Source organism: Triticum dicoccoides, chromosome 1B (assembly GCF_002162155.2).
Source record: "Triticum dicoccoides isolate Atlit2015 ecotype Zavitan chromosome 1B, WEW_v2.0, whole genome shotgun sequence".
Classification (NCBI taxonomy): domain Eukaryota; kingdom Viridiplantae; phylum Streptophyta; class Magnoliopsida; order Poales; family Poaceae; genus Triticum; species Triticum dicoccoides.
In genome coordinates, this window is record NC_041381.1 from 86,325,308 (window position 1) to 86,341,142 (window position 15,835).

The following is a 15,835-nucleotide window of genomic DNA, read 5'->3' on the forward strand; positions in this document are numbered from 1 at the left end:
ACATTTTGAGGTTAAGAAAGAGACCTGTTTCGCGATTTTTCACGGTAATTCCACTCATTCTACCATGCGCCTTCCTCTTGAACTGAGCTAAACCTCATAAATATTCAGCGCAATCTGTAAATTACGGGAAAACCATGCCATGTGAACTCCATAAAGAGAACCTTAGTTATTACACTACATAGCTAATAATCCCAAACAGCAGCAAGATTAGCCAGTATGTCAGGTTATAAACTAGACTGTACGGCCATGGGTCTACATCATAACAAGTTAATGTGTTCTCCGGTTAAAGTGCCATACAAACTGATCAACAGCCACCATTGCCCGTGAAGCCGAACCAACAGAAACTTACAAACTGATCAACAGCCACCATTGCCCGTGAAGCCGAACCAACAGAAACATCATACCTATGCATCAAGAACCATTGTGAATCAAATTAATTTTGGCAGATCAATCTGTATACTAAGAACGCTTACAGAAAACCTGATAACTGATTTTCAGTAAAGAAAAAGTTGAACAAGGGGATACATACATAGAGACTAACAAGTATGCTCCAATCTGCATAATTATAACTCCTTCACCTCCTGGCTGTGTTGTGTTAACGCAACGAGCAGAAAACCAGTGCTCGTGGATTGAGGTAACCACATCTAGAAATTTATAATTGCAATCACAATATTGCTTAACAAGGGTAACTTGGTTAAACAAACCCTAAATCAATAAGCAAGATTTAGGCTCATAATGTAAAAGACTCACATTGGTTTGGCCCAATAGAAAAGAATTCCGTCTGCAGATTATTCCTTCTAAAGAAGTCAATGGACGGCTGCAGATCGACAGCAGTAAATTTTGCTCCCTCTTGCTCTGCTGTGGACATTTAAAAAAGATTGTGACTTCAAACTTCTACAACTTGAACATTCGTGTATGTTAGTGAACAGGGTTTTGCATATCTTTGGCACTGAGATCTCTGTCACATCTGTGATTCAGGCATTAAACTCCATGCCAAAGAATGTATCCCTAAATTAAGTTTATCAAATGCATCTTGCGGTAGCAATGGATGGAAATAATAACGATATCAAACTACAACTTTATGACCGGCATATTAGGGGCTTAGCCCAGTTAGTCGTGGCCCAGTCTATCTTATCGTTATTAGGGCCTTAGCCCAATTATCTTATTAGGAGGATTATATAAACTCGTGTAAGGATCCGTTCTGGAATTAAGCAAGAAGAAATCATATTTGCTCGGCTTCCTTAGGGAGCCGGGAGACCTAACCCTAGCCTCCTCCCCTACGCCATCTCCCTCTCAGCCGCCGCCTTCTCCCGCGCAACTACGGCGCTAACGCGCCGCGCCGGCGCCCATCTCCTCGCCAACCAGCCTCCCACCCCTACGATCTACGGTGCAGGCTAGGTAGGGCCCAAGCTCCTACCAGTTTGGTATCAGCTAGCTTCGGTTCGATCATGTCTTCACCGCCGCCCAGCCCGTCTCTTCCGCTGCCGGTCACCTCATCGCCTCCGGCGACCACCACGACCGTCGCCCCACACCTGCCCACGACGGGATCCTCCGTCGCGCCCGCCCCCCGCCGTCCTCACCCCAGAGGAGGTGTCCGGGGTGCTGCGGGACCTAACCCAGGCGGTCCAGGAGATCCGCCTGTTCTTGGCCGGGTCCTACGGGCCGCACCCGGCTGCGCCACCCATCGCCGCCCCCGCGCCGCCATGGCTCGCCGGGCCACTGCAGCAGCCGCTGAAGCTGCCATCCATAGCCAACACCGCCCAACCCTGGCTGAAGTGGCAGCCGCCGCTCCTGGCGGCCTCCTCCGCGCTCGCCGGGCCACTGCAGCAGCCGCTGAAGCTGCCATCCATAGCCAACACCGCCCAACCCTGGCTGAAGTGGCAGCCGCCGCTCCTGGCGGCCTCCGCCGCGCCCGGCGTCACACCGCAGCAGCCGCTACAGCTGCAGCAGCCATCGCCGGTCAGCTCCGGCCCCGCATCGACCACGCCGATGGGAGTCCCGATCCACCAGGTCCGGTTCCCGCCCTCGTCGTCCCCGCTACCGCCTTGGTTGACTGAGTCGTCGTCTCAGCCGGTCTACACGATGGCCTCGGGACCACTGCACGTGCCGTCACAGCAGGCGCAGTACGGCGGGTCCTCCAGTTCCGCGGGTCCCTCCGTTGGCCTCAACGCAACGCAGTACAATGGGGGGGCCCCTGTGATCACCGACCTGGCGCCGCTGCTCCGCACCGCTGAGCCGTACCCCCACGGCGGTCATACCTAGACGGCGCCGCGCTTTGCCAAGCTCGCCTTCGCCACCTATGACGGCACCGAGGACCCCCTCAACTGGCTTAATCAGTGTGACCAGTTCTTCCGGAGGCAACGCACGCTCGCGTCGGACCGCACCTGGCTCGCTTCATATCACATCTGAGACGCCGCACAGACTTGGTATTACGCTCTCAAGCAGGACGAGGGCAGCATGCCTCCATGGGAGCGTTTTCGCGAGCTCTGCCTCCTTCGCTTTGGGCCACCGATACGCGGGAGCCGGCTGGCGGAGTTGGGCCGTCTTCCCTTCACCTCTACGGTGCAGGACTTCACCGACCGCTTTCAGGCCCTGGCATGCCACGCGCCCGGCGTGACGGCTCGCCAGCGGGCTGAGCTCTTCGTCAACGGTCAGCCGGATCATATTTGGAGCTGCGGGGACCCCAGGACCTCCAGACGGCCATGTACTACGCCCGCTCGTTCGAGCGCCGCGCGGTGGCCATCCAGCAGGCATCACCGTCCCGGACCGCTGGGCCGCCACCCTGGCCGGACGTTCCCGCATAGGGTCGGCCTGCTCAGGCTCCCGCAGCACCCCTCGTCGCGACTGCGGCGCGCCCGTTCCACCGGCTCACCCCGGCCGAGCAACTCGAGCGTCGCCGCCAAGGGTTGTGCTTCAACTGCGACGAGCCCTACATGCCCGGCCACGTCTGCCCGTGACTCTTCTACCTGGGGGCTGCGGACTACATTGAGGAGGACGCCGCCGCCGCCGGGCTCGGCGACCTGCCCGCCCCAGCTGCCGCGGAGGTGTTTGGCCACGGTTGATCACCTGGAGGAGTTCCGCAAGCGCTTCCCCGCCTTCCAGCTCGAGGACGAGCTGTTTGTGCAGGCGGGGAGAAATGTTATGTTCGGCATATTAGGGGCTTAGCCCAGTTAGTTGTGGCCCAGTCTATCTTATCGTTATTAGGGGCTTAGCCCAATTATCTTATTAGAAGGATTATATAAACTCATGTAAGGATCCGTTTTGGAATTAAGCAAGAAACAATCATATTTGCTCGGCTTCCTTAGGGAGCCCGGCTTCCTTAGGGAGCCGGGAGACCTAACCCTAGCCTCCTCCCCTGCGCCATCTCCCTCTCAGCCGCCGCCTTCTCCCATGCAACTACGGCGTCGACGCCGGCGCCCATCTCCTCGCCAACCAGCCTCCCATCCCTAAAACCTACGGTTCAGGCCAGGTAGGGCCCAAGCTCCTACCAACAACTTTGCTAAATGCATCAACCAAGAAACGGTGCCAGTTTCAGATGAACCAATGACATTACTACCAAATTCATCTGCAACGTTCTAATAACTAAACAACCGAACAGCTTCCATCAGAAAAATACACGACAGCGTGGGAAAATTCATTAACACCATTCTGCAGTCCAATTGCCAGTATTGAAGATTATACAGCCACCAAGGAACTGTCCATCAAATTGCTCGCGCCGGCTTTGTGCTTCCTATTGGTAAAGAACAAATTCCCCGTGCTACCGGTGTTTGGGACGATACTTACACCATGGGGAAGAGGCGAGATGGTCCTGTCGGATCGTAGTTGAGCAGCAGCGCCGCCTTGATCGGCATCCCTGCAAGAGGATGGGGATTATGGTTCACACGAGAGAGCAGAAACAGTAGCCAAGTGGGAGGGTGACAGGACCGAACTAGTACTGTCACCGAAAATTCAAAGAACTCAAGGAACACTCAGAATTATGGTGGAATTTGGGGATTGATTCAAGCTGGATTGGAGAGACAGGAACTAGGGTTAGCCAGCCGGAACACGGCGGCTCCAAGGGCCAAGCCCAGTACAATCCAGGATGCCCCTCTCCACAAGCCGGAGGGGGATTAAAAAGAGGTTCAGCTAAGAAAAGTAGACAGCGACAGGTTTTATGGGTTACAGTGACTTGTACGACAGTTCAAAAGTAAAAAGGGCGCGCGCCTCTCAGCCGTCCATCTGGAGATCTTTAGATCAACGGTCCACCAATGCTAGTCTAACTAAAGCGGTACTGTAGCTCAGCCGACAGTTCCTTGACAGCTACAGTCCTGACAATTCCCCCGGATGAAGAACAGACTTGCCCTCAAGGCTGGAACGCTGGAAAAACTTTCTGGATGAAGGCAGCATCTTCCCAAGTGGCATTTTCTACTGGTAGATTGAGCCATTTGATGCGCCACTGTACCACAGGAATTCTGATGTCTCCTTGTACTCGTGGAATCAGTTTCCTCTCGAGGACAGCTTCTGGTTGTATCAAGATGTTACCTTGTGCATCCAACAGTGGAAGTTTGGGGTTTGGTACTGCTTCAAGGCCTAGGTGCTTCTTTAATTGGCTGACATGGAATGTTGGGTGTAGTTGACAATCATCTGGGAGTAACAATCTGTAGGCCACGTCCCCTACTTTCTCCATTACCCTAAATGGTCCATAGTACTTGGAGTGTAGTTTTAAGTGTCTATGGATGCTCAAACTTGTGTGCCTGTAGGGTTGTATCTTGACATAAACCATATCTCCCACTTCTAAGTTCTTATCAGTTCTTTTCTTGTCTGCAAAGAATTTCATTCTTTCTTGTGCCTTGAGTAAGTTGTCCTTGATTTGTTGGGCAATGCTATTTCTGTCCAACTCTGCTTGGTGATCTTCTCCTTCAACTGGGGGAAGCATGAGTTCAGCAATTAGAGGTGGAGGCCTAGCATATAGTGCTTGAAATGGTGTCATCTTGAGAGAAGTGTGAAATGTGGTGTTGTACCACCATTCAGCCATGGAAAGCCACTTGTGCCACTTCCTGGGATGAGCAAAAGCCATACAACCTCAAGTAATTCTCCAAGCACTGATTCACTCGCTCAGTGTGGCCATCACTCTGTGGATGATATGATGTGCTCATGTGTAGTTTCACTCCCATTTTTATGAACAACTTTTGCCATAGATTGCTAGTGAATATCCTGTCTCTATCAGTGACTATGACAGTTGGGAGGCCATGGAGTTTGAAAACATTATCAGTGAATGCTTGGGCCACTGTTTGGACAGTTATAGGGTGTCTCATTGCAATAAAATGAGCATATTTAGTAAATCTGTCCACCACTACTAGGATCAAATTCTTATGTTCAGATTTAGGGAGACCCTCCACAAAGTCCATGCTGATGTGTGTCCAAGCAAAATCAGGGACTGGTAAAGGCTGGAGCAACCCAGGTGATGGAAGGTGGTGTGCTTTGTTGAGTTGGCACACAGGGCATTGCTGCACGAAAGCTTGTACTTCTTTCCTCATTCCTGGCCAAGTGAATAAGATTTTCAATCTGTGATATGTTGCTCTTTCTCCTGAGTGTCCTCCTAACTCAGAGCTGTGGAAGGAGGTGACAAGTGACTTCCTCAGTTCAGTGTTGTGACCTACAACAATTTTCCCCTTGTACCTCAAAATTCCACTTGTGAGAGTGTAAGGGGGGTGTCTTGTGGGAGTAATTGCCAGTTCAGAAATGAGAGCAGAGCACTTTGGATCATCCTTGTAGCTGTTTACCACTTCTGTGATCCATGCTGGAACAGCAGTGCTAGTTCCCAGAGTAAGGATGGCATGCTTAACTCTAGAGAGAGCGTCAGCTACTCTATTTTCTTTGCCTTTTTTGTATTCCACAGTAAACTTGTAGCCCAACAATTTAATAAGAAGTTTATGTTGCACTCCCTCTGTTACTTTCTGCTCCTGGATGTGCCTCAAGCTCTGCTGATCAGTTTTGATGACTAGTGAAGAAGAAGCAAAGTAATGTTTCCATTTTTTTATTGCTTCAATGATTGCTAGGGCCTTTTTATCATAAGTGGACCAGCCAGCAGCTTTGGGCCCCAAGGCCTTACTGAGGAATGCAATGGGTTGACCCTTCTGCATGAGCACTGCTCCAATGCCATAGCCTGATGCATCAGCTTCAAGGACAAAGGGGAGTGAAAAATCAGGCAGGGCAAGCACTGGTGCTGTGGTCATCTTGTCCTTAAGTTGCTGGAAAGCAGCAGCCTGGGAGTTAGTCCACTTAAAGCCTTCCTTTTTCAATGCTTCAAACAGTGGTTTGCAAATCAAGCCATAGTTCTGGATGAACCTTCTATAGTAACCTGCTAGTCCCAAGAAACTTCTTAAATGTGTCACATTTTGGGAGTAGGCCAGCTAACAATTGCTTCCACTTTGGCCGGATCTGTGGTGACACCCTTGTCAGTAATCACATAGCCAAGGTACTCCACTTTTGATTGTGCAAAGGTGCACTTGGAGATTTTTGCATACAGTTGGTGTTTCCTCAGGGCTTCCAAGACCAAGGCTAAATGTTCCAAGTGTTCCTGGTATGTCTTGCTGAACATGAGGATGTCATCGAAGAAAACTAACACACAGTGTCTTAATAGAGGTCCTAACACAGTGTGCATCAATTCTGTGAAGCTTGGTGGCCCATTAGTTACTCCAAATGGCATGACTAGGAATTCAAACAGCCCTAGGTGTGTGGTAAAGGCAGTTTTTTTCGATGTCTCCTTCCTTCATTCTGATTTGGTGGTATCCACTTCTGAGATCTATTTTGGTAAAAATGGTTGCTCCATTCAGTTCATCCAATAGGTCTTCAATCATAGGAATAGGATATTTGTTTTTGATCGTATATGCATTTAACTTCCTGTAGTCAATGCATAATCGCCAAGTGAGATCTTTTTTCTTGACCAATATGGCAGGGGATGAGTAGGGGCTGTGACTTAATCTGATAATTCCTTTTTGAAGAAGGTCTTTGATTATTTCCTCCAATGCATTCTTCTGGTGATGAGGAAGTCTGTATGCTCTTTGGTTGATCACAGGAGCATCAGGTTGCAGATTAATTGCATGATCATAGTCCCTTTTGGGTGGCAGGCAAGTTGGTTCAGAGAAGACATCCTGGAATTTGTCCAGCATTTCAGTAATTTCGGGCTTGTGAACAGTGTCATTGACAATGTCCAGTTGAACAGGCTGCATCCACATGAGAGCACCAGTGAGCATGTTATCCAATATGTTTTCCATATCTTGCAGTATGGGAGTGCAAGGACTGGTAGGTAAGCTTTCATCAACAAATATGATTTCTTCCCCAGTGGCGTTTCTGATTGCTAGCCTCATTTTTGGAAGGTCAAAAGTGACAGGGCTATGTTTATACATCCAGTCTGCTCCTAGGATTATATCATAGCCACTGAGCTGCAGGACTCTGAAATCAGAAAGGAGTTCCACCCCTTGAATTTTGTATGGGACTTGGAAACAGGAGAAATCACTAAGTAGCTTTCCTCCATTAGCTACCGTTACTGAGACTTGCTTTACTGGTGTGATGGTGTACCCAGATTGCAGAGCAGCTGGTGGAGATATAAAAGAGGTGGTGCTACCACTATCTACCAGAGCTAGGACTACAGTTTTCCCAATTCTCACTTGGAGGGTAAAAGTGTGCTTGTTTTTAGCTTCAGGAATACCAGTAGCTGCATGCATGGAGATCTTAAGCTCTTGTTTGTCAGGTGGTTCCTCTTCAGCATCGGACAATTCCTCTTCTGCATCTACTATGTAGATTATCTCTGGGTTTCCTGACTATTCTTGCAAGGCTTGAATTTGTGCTTTTTGAGACATCTTGCACACCTGTTTATGGCCAGGGAACCAAGGTTCTCTGCATTTGTAGCAAATACCTTTTTCTCTGGCTTGTTGAATAACAGCAGAAGCGGAAGTATTGCTGGGCAGTGTTGTTTTGGGTTGTTCCCAGACTGTGGTTTTCTTATAGTTGGGAGCATTTTGTCTTGGAGGAGCAGGAGGTGGACAAGACTGTTCAATTCTTCTTGCTAACCACATGGCCTTTTGTAACGCCCTCGATGCGGCTATAGCTCCCACGTGTCGAGGCACGACTTAGAGGCATAACTGCATTGAAAGCAATGTCGCAAGTCAGGCAATCATTACAACATCCCATGTAATATATAATAAAAGGGGGAGATAACATAGTTGGCTTACACTCGCCACGTCACATCAGAGTACATAAATAACATCCATCAAACAAACACTCATGGCCCGACTACGACGCCAAAATAGAAAAGAACCCAACGTGCGACAAGGTCCTGAATCGATAACCCCAACTAGGCACCACTACTGATCATCCGGAAAAGACACATAGTATCGCTGAGAGTCCTCATCGAACTCCCACTTGAGCTCGTAATCGTCAACTGGAGCAGAAACACCTGGACCTGCATCTGGAGTTGTAGCATCTGTGAGCCACAGGGACTCAGCAATCTCACACTCACGCGATCAAGACTATTTAAGCTCATAGGAATGGATAAGGCAAAATATGTGGAGCTGCAGCAAGCGACTAGCATATGTGGTGGCTAACTTATACGCAAAAGAGAGCGAGAAGAGAAGGCGAAGCACGAGCGAGAAGCTAAAGGAACATCCTGCGCAAGCATAACTCCAACATCGTGTCCACTTCCCGGACTCCGCCGAGAAGGGGCCATCACGGTAACACACACGGTTGATTCATTTTAATTAATTTTAATTCAAGTAATCTACAACCGGACATTAACAAATTCCCATCTGCCCATAACCGCGGGCACGGCTTTCGAAAGTTCAATCCCTGCAGGGGGGGGGGGTCCCAACTTAGCCCATGACAAGCTCTCACGGTCAACGAAGGAATAGACCTCCACCCGAGACACACCGATCAGACTCGGCAACCCGGTACAACAAGACAATTCGACAGGTTAAAACAAGACCAGCAACACCGCCCGAATGTGCCGACAAATCCCGATAGGAGCTGCACATATCTCTTTCTCAGGGCACACTCAGATGAGCGCTCCATACAACTAAAACCAAACCTCGAGTTTCCCCGAGGGGGCGCTGCACAGGACTCTAGTTTGGACCAACGCTCAGAGGAGCACTGGCCCGGGGGGGGGGTTAAAATAAGATGACCTTCGGGCTCCGGAAACCCAAGGGAAAAAGAGGCTAGGTGGCAAATGGTAAAACCAATGTTGGGCATTGCTGGAAAAGCTTTAATCAAGGCGAACTATGAAGGGGTTCCCATTATAACCCAACCGCGTAAGGGACGCAACAATCCGGGAACATAACACCGATATGACGGAAACTAGGGCGGCAAGAGTGGAACAAAACACTAGGCGAGAGGCCGAGCCTTCCACCCTTTACCAAGTATATAGATGCATTAAGACAACATAGCAACATAATGATATCCCAACAAGAAAATAAATGTTCCAACAAGGAACGGCTCCAATCTTCACCTGCAACTAACAACGCTATAAGAAGGGCTGAGCAAAGCGGTAACATAGCCAATCAACGGTTTGCTAGGACAATGGTGGGTTAGAGGATCAACATGGCAATTGGGAGGCTGACAAGCAAAAGGTAGGCATCGTAGCAGTGGCAAAGCAAAAGAGCGAGCAAACTAGCATAGCAAAGATAATAGTGATTTCGAGGGTATGATCATCTTGCCTGCACAGTTGTCAGAGTTGACTGGATCCTCGCAAGCAAACTCAACGGGCTCCTCGGTAGCGAACGCGTCTCCCGACTCTACCCAACAAGACAAACAAGCAACAAGGATACAATCAACCACGGGCAAGACCAAGCAATATGATGAAATGACGATATGCTATGCGGGATGCAAAAAGCAAGATATGACAGGAAATGCATGAACCTGGCATCAACTTGGAAAACCAAGTGTGCCACTGGATAGAGGGGATGAAATCGCTTGAAAACGATATAAAGATCATTGGAATCGGAGCTACGGTTTGGAAATGGCAAGCGTTTTAAGATATGACACCGGTCTGCGATTTACAGCAAGTAGGCATCTAAATGCAACAAAATGAACATGCTACAACCACCAAACATGAAAACAAAATACATGGCAGTGATGTACACAAGATGTTTGACAAAACACTAGCACTGAGCCATAGGCAAATTCATCCATTAAGAGGTTCAAACAAGCATGGCTAAAACGCAAATGCAAAACAGATTCCAGACTTAGTGAAATTAACACTAGTCTGAAATTTCAGATCACGATGCTCTCTTCGGAGCAGCAAAACAACATGATAGAAAACCTGAACATGACAAGTAAGAACATGGCATGGAGCTACTCAACAAGCTTAACAAAACACCCAAAGTGACCTGGGGCCAAAAGGGTTCACAAAATACTCTACCGAGCTCACGAACATAGCTCGAAGACAATCAGTTTTCAGACTTAGTGAAAACTGAGACATGCTGAAATTTAACTCACGAAGGCATGTAAACGAGCTCGATGCACTCTCTACGGTGCAAGTCATGGCAAGGAAAGCATATAACCAGCAAGAAGGCATAATGTGCTAGATACACATGGCAAGAACGAAGGCATAGCATGCATGGAACACTAACGGTAGCATCGGCAAAATCGCAAACAAGTTGACGATCTGCCCAGATTAACAACGAAGCAAAAGTTGAGCTCGATTGAGTCAACCTAGAGCACTCCACATATGCCAACAAAGACATGGATGGATAGAGCATAATATAAATATCACAACTCCCTTACTGATCATCCTCAAAAGAGGCACGGATCACTAGGAAACAAGCTGGACATATAGCATCATGAACTAAAATATCCCAGACTTAGTGAAAATCACTAAGTCCCTGAAATCTGCAATCTCAGGTACCTCTCTTCGCAAGCTTGCACAAGACAACACACACATCCTAAAAATGCATGGGTGGCACCTCTGGAAATAAGACAAAATGCTTAACAATTCATCCCAAAGTGGCACAGGCATATCATGCACGAATTAAACATGGCAAAAATGACAAAAGTGCATGATGAACTAACGGATCTGCAATTTAACTCACGAAGCCTCCTTATAACAGCATTTTGGTCAACAAGATGACCTCAAACGCAAATGATGCAATGGAATGAAATGATGTACATGTCGAGGCGAAGATTTTGATATATCATACGCCCAAAACGGAGCTACGGTTGCGAAGATACAAGCAGTCAAAGATAGCACGAAAATTAGGGTTTCGGGGGAGAGAGGTCAACCGATGCCCAGATCCAGATCTGGATCGGCACGCTTCCCGAGGCGGCGCCGGAGACACTGTAGCAGCCAGAGGAGCTCGTCGCCGGAGCCGGTGGAGGAGGGGAGGCCGGCGAGGCGGCGGGGAGAGGCCGGGGTGGCGCCGGGGAAGACCGGTGGCGGCGCCCGGCGGCGGTGGACGCGGCCCGCGCGCCGGCGAGGGCGGCGGCGGGGCGCGCCGGTGACGAGGGCGGCGGCCGGCGGAGCGTCGGGCGGCGGCGGCCTCGGGCGAAGGAGGAGGCGGCGGCGGATCGGGCCTCGGGGGCCGGCGCTGGGCCTCGGGCCCGCGTCGGTGGCGGCGGCGAACTGGTCCCGCGGGGACACGTGGCGGCGGCGGGTTGGATGGCGGCGGCGGGCGGACGTTGTCTGGTCGGATCCGGACACGTCCGTCGGTGGCGGGGTTGATCTGTTTTTTTTAACTAGGGTTTCGGACGGGGGAAGAAGAGATCCGAATGGAGGGGGTATAAATAGGCATAAGTGGAGCTAGGAGAGTCCAAATGAGGTGCGGTTTTCGCCTTCACGATCGTGATCGAACGCTCTAGGACATGGAGCAGAGTTTGGTGGGTTTGGGCCAAATTTGGAGGGGTGTTGGGCTGCAACACACACGAGGCCTTTTCGGTCCCTCGGTTAACCGTTGGAGTATCAAACGAAGTCCAAATGATACGAAACTTGACAGGCGGTCTACCGGTAGTAAACCAAGGCCGCTTGGCAAGTCTCGGTCCAATCCGGAAATGTTTAATCCCCACACACGAAAGAAAGCTAGAAATGGCCACCGGAGGAGAACGAAGCGCCGGAATGCAAAACGGACAACGGGGAAAATGCTCGAATGCATGAGATGAACATGTATGCAAATGCAATGCACGTGACGACATGATAAGAGATGCACGAAAAAGAAAAACAACACACGGAGACACATACCCAAACCCGAGAAATAAATATAACTTAGCGCCGGAGACGGCAAGAGTGGATACGAATATGGAAAGTATATCTGGGGCGTTACAACACTCCACCACTACGAAAAGATCTCGTCCCGAGATCTAGGACTGAAAGAACTCCGGGTACTCAGAACGGAGGTGATCCTCGCGTTCCCAGGTAGCTTCACGGTCAGAATGGTGAGACCACTTGACTTTGAGGAATTTGATTGATTTGTTGCGAGTCTTGCGTTCAGTCTCTTCAAGAATAGCAACTGGGTGCTCACGATAAGAGAGATCTTCTTGGAGCTCAATGTCCTCGAAGTTGACGGTGCGGTCAGGAGTCTTGAAGCACTTTCGAAGCTGAGAGACATGGAACACATCATGAACATTTGCAAAGTTTGAAGGAAGCTCGAGTTGATAGGTGAGGTCGCCTCTCTTGCTGACAACCTTGAAAGGTCCCACGTATCTAGGGGCAAGCTTCCCTTTGATACCGAAGCGACGAGTACCTTTCATGGGAGAGACGCGGAGGTAAACATGATCTCCGATCTTGAAAACCAGATCACGGTGCTTACTATCATAGTAGCTCTTCTGGCGGGACTGGGCTGCTTTAAGGTTATCACGAATGACTTTGCACATATCTTCTGCTTCTGTGATTAGGTCATTACCCAGCAGCTGACGTTCACCGGTTTCAGACCAGTTGAGAGGGGTACGGCACTTCCTGCCATATAGAATTTCAAAGGGGGCCTTGCCCGAACTTGCTTGAAAGCTGTTGTTGTAAGAGAATTCAGCATAAGGAAGACGGTCCTCCCACTTCATGCCGAAGGAGATCACACAAGCCCTGAGCATATCTTCAAGAATTTGGTTGACACGCTCGACTTGACCGCTTGTTTGAGGATGGAAAGTTGTGCTGAAGCGGATGTTGGTGCCCATGGCCTTCTGAAAAGAATCCCAAAACTTGGAGGTAAAGATGCTGCCACGGTCTGAAGATATCACTTGAGGAATACCGTGCAGAGAGACAATGCGAGAGGTATAGAGTTCCGCCAATTGAGCTGCAGTGATCGACTCTTTGATAGGCAGAAAATGCGCCACTTTGGTGAGCTTGTCGATGACAACAAATATAGCATCATTGCCACGCTTGGACTTTGGAAACCCAGTCACGAAGTCCATTTCAATGTGGTCAAACTTCCATTCTGGAATGGCAAGAGGTTGGAGGAGACCAGCTGGCCTTTGGTGTTCTGCCTTCACTCTTCTGCAGACATCACATTCATTCACGAATTGAGCGATCTCGCGCTTCATTCGAGTCCACCAATAAGCTTGCTTGAGGTCCTGATACATCTTCGTACTCCCAGGGTGGATGGAGAGGAGAGAATTGTGAGCCTCGTTCATGATCACCTTACGAAGTTCACCTTTGGGCACAACAATTCGATCCTCGAAGAAGAGAGTGTCCTTGTCATCAAGTCGGTAGCACTTGTACTTGGACTGACTCTTAGCAATACCAAACTTCACCTTCTTCACCATATCATCAAGAAGCTGGGCTTGGCGAATCTGGTCTTCCAAGGTAGGAGAAACTTGAAGGTTGGCGAGGAAACCTTGAGGAACAACTTGCAGATTCAGCTTGCGGAAAGCTTCACAAAGCTCGGGTTGATAAGGCTTGAGAATCAGACTGTTGCAATATGCTTTCCTGCTCAAAGCGTCAGCAATCACATTAGCCTTGCCTGGAGTATACTCGATACTCGGATTGTACTCTTGAATCATTTCGACCCATCGAGTCTGCCTGAGGTTGAGATTAGGCTGAGTGAAGATGTACTTGAGACTCTTGTGATCAGTGAAAATATCCACTTTCCTTCCCAATAGAAGATGTCTCCAAGTCAACAAAGCGTGCACAACTGCCGCCAACTCGAGATCATGAGTGGGGTAGTTCTTCTCATTAGGTTTCAACTGGCGAGAGGTATAAGTGACAACTTTCTTCTCTTGCATCAGTACAGCACTGAGACCTTGGAGAGAGGCATCACAAAAGACCTCGTACGGCTTGGTTTCATCAGGCGGAGTCAGAACTGGAGCAGTGATCAATTTCTCTTTCAAAGTGTTGAAAGCAATATCACACTCCGGAGACCAAACGTACTTGACGTGCTTCTGAAGAAGATTTGAGAGAGGCTTGGCGATCTTAGAAAAGTTTTCAACGAATCTTCTGCAATAGCTTGCGAGACCGAGGAAACTGCGGAGTTGCTTTACGTTCTGAGGAGGTTCCCAATTCACAATTGCAGACACCTTCTCAGGATTCACGGAAATGCCCTTGGCAAAGATGATATGACCAAGATAAAGAACCTCATCGAGCCAAAATTCACACTTGGAGAACTTGGCGTAGAACTGATGTTCTATGAGCTTGTCAAGAACCAAACGCAAGTGCTTGGCATGATCTTCCTTGTTCTTCGAGAAAACCAGAATGTCGTCGAGATAGACCAAAACGAAGTCATTGGTGTAGGGGCTGAAGATGAAGTTCATCATGCGAGAGAACGTCGGAGGAGCGTTTGCGAGGCCAAAAGACATGACGGTGTATTCATATGAACCAAAGCTTGTTCTGAACGCCGTCTTGGGAATATCTTGCTCACGAATACGAATCTGATGATAACCCATACGGAGATCAAGCTTGGAGAATACTTGAGCACCTTTGAGTTGTTCGAACAACTCATTGATGTTGGGAAGTGGGTATTTGTTCTTGATGGTCTTCTTGTTCACTGGACGGTAATCAACACAAAGTCGACTCGATCCATCCTTCTTCTTCACAAAAAGAACACCACAACCCCACGGAGAAGTACTAGGCCGGATGAGACCCAATATTTCTTGCTCATCGAGTTGTTTCTTCAACTCCTTCAACTCTTCGGGGCCGAGCTTGTAGGGACGTTTGCACACAGGTTCCGTACCGGGCTCAAGTTCAATAACGAATTCAACTGGCCGGTGCGGAGGCATTCCTGGGAGCTCTTCTGGAAAGACGTCTTGATATTCGCAAACGACAGGAATTTGAGAGATGGCATCCAATTCACCCTTCTCATTGAGAGAAAACAACCAGATGGTATTATCCCGAGCGGCAAAGACAATGACATCCTCAGACGAATGAGTCAATTGAATCTGCCTGGCAGCACAGTCAAGATGTGCCTTGTGCTTAGAAAGCCAATCCATTCCGAGAATAAGATCAATATCCGAGTTACCGAGAACAATTGGGGAAGAAAGGAACTTGTAGTCACCCAATGTGATAGTAACCTCAGGGACGCAGGTGTTAGCTGTCATCTGCTTGCCCGGTGACACAATTTGCAAGGAACTTTGCAGATACTGATAATCACACTCATACTTTGATGCAAAAGGTTTGGAAATGAAGCAATGCGATGCACTTGTGTCAAAAAGAACTTTTGCAGGAACATCGTTAACAGGAAGGTTACCCATGATCACATCTGACGAGTCCTCTGCCTGAGCTGCATTCACCATATTGACCTTGGCGTGCTTGGGATTGTGCTTGACCACAGCTGTACTTGCCGATCTGACAGGAGGAGGAGGAGGAAGACGCCTCTGGTTGGTACACTTGTTGGCATAGTGACCCTTCTGTTGGCACTTGTTGCACGTGACCTCTGAAAGCGGACGG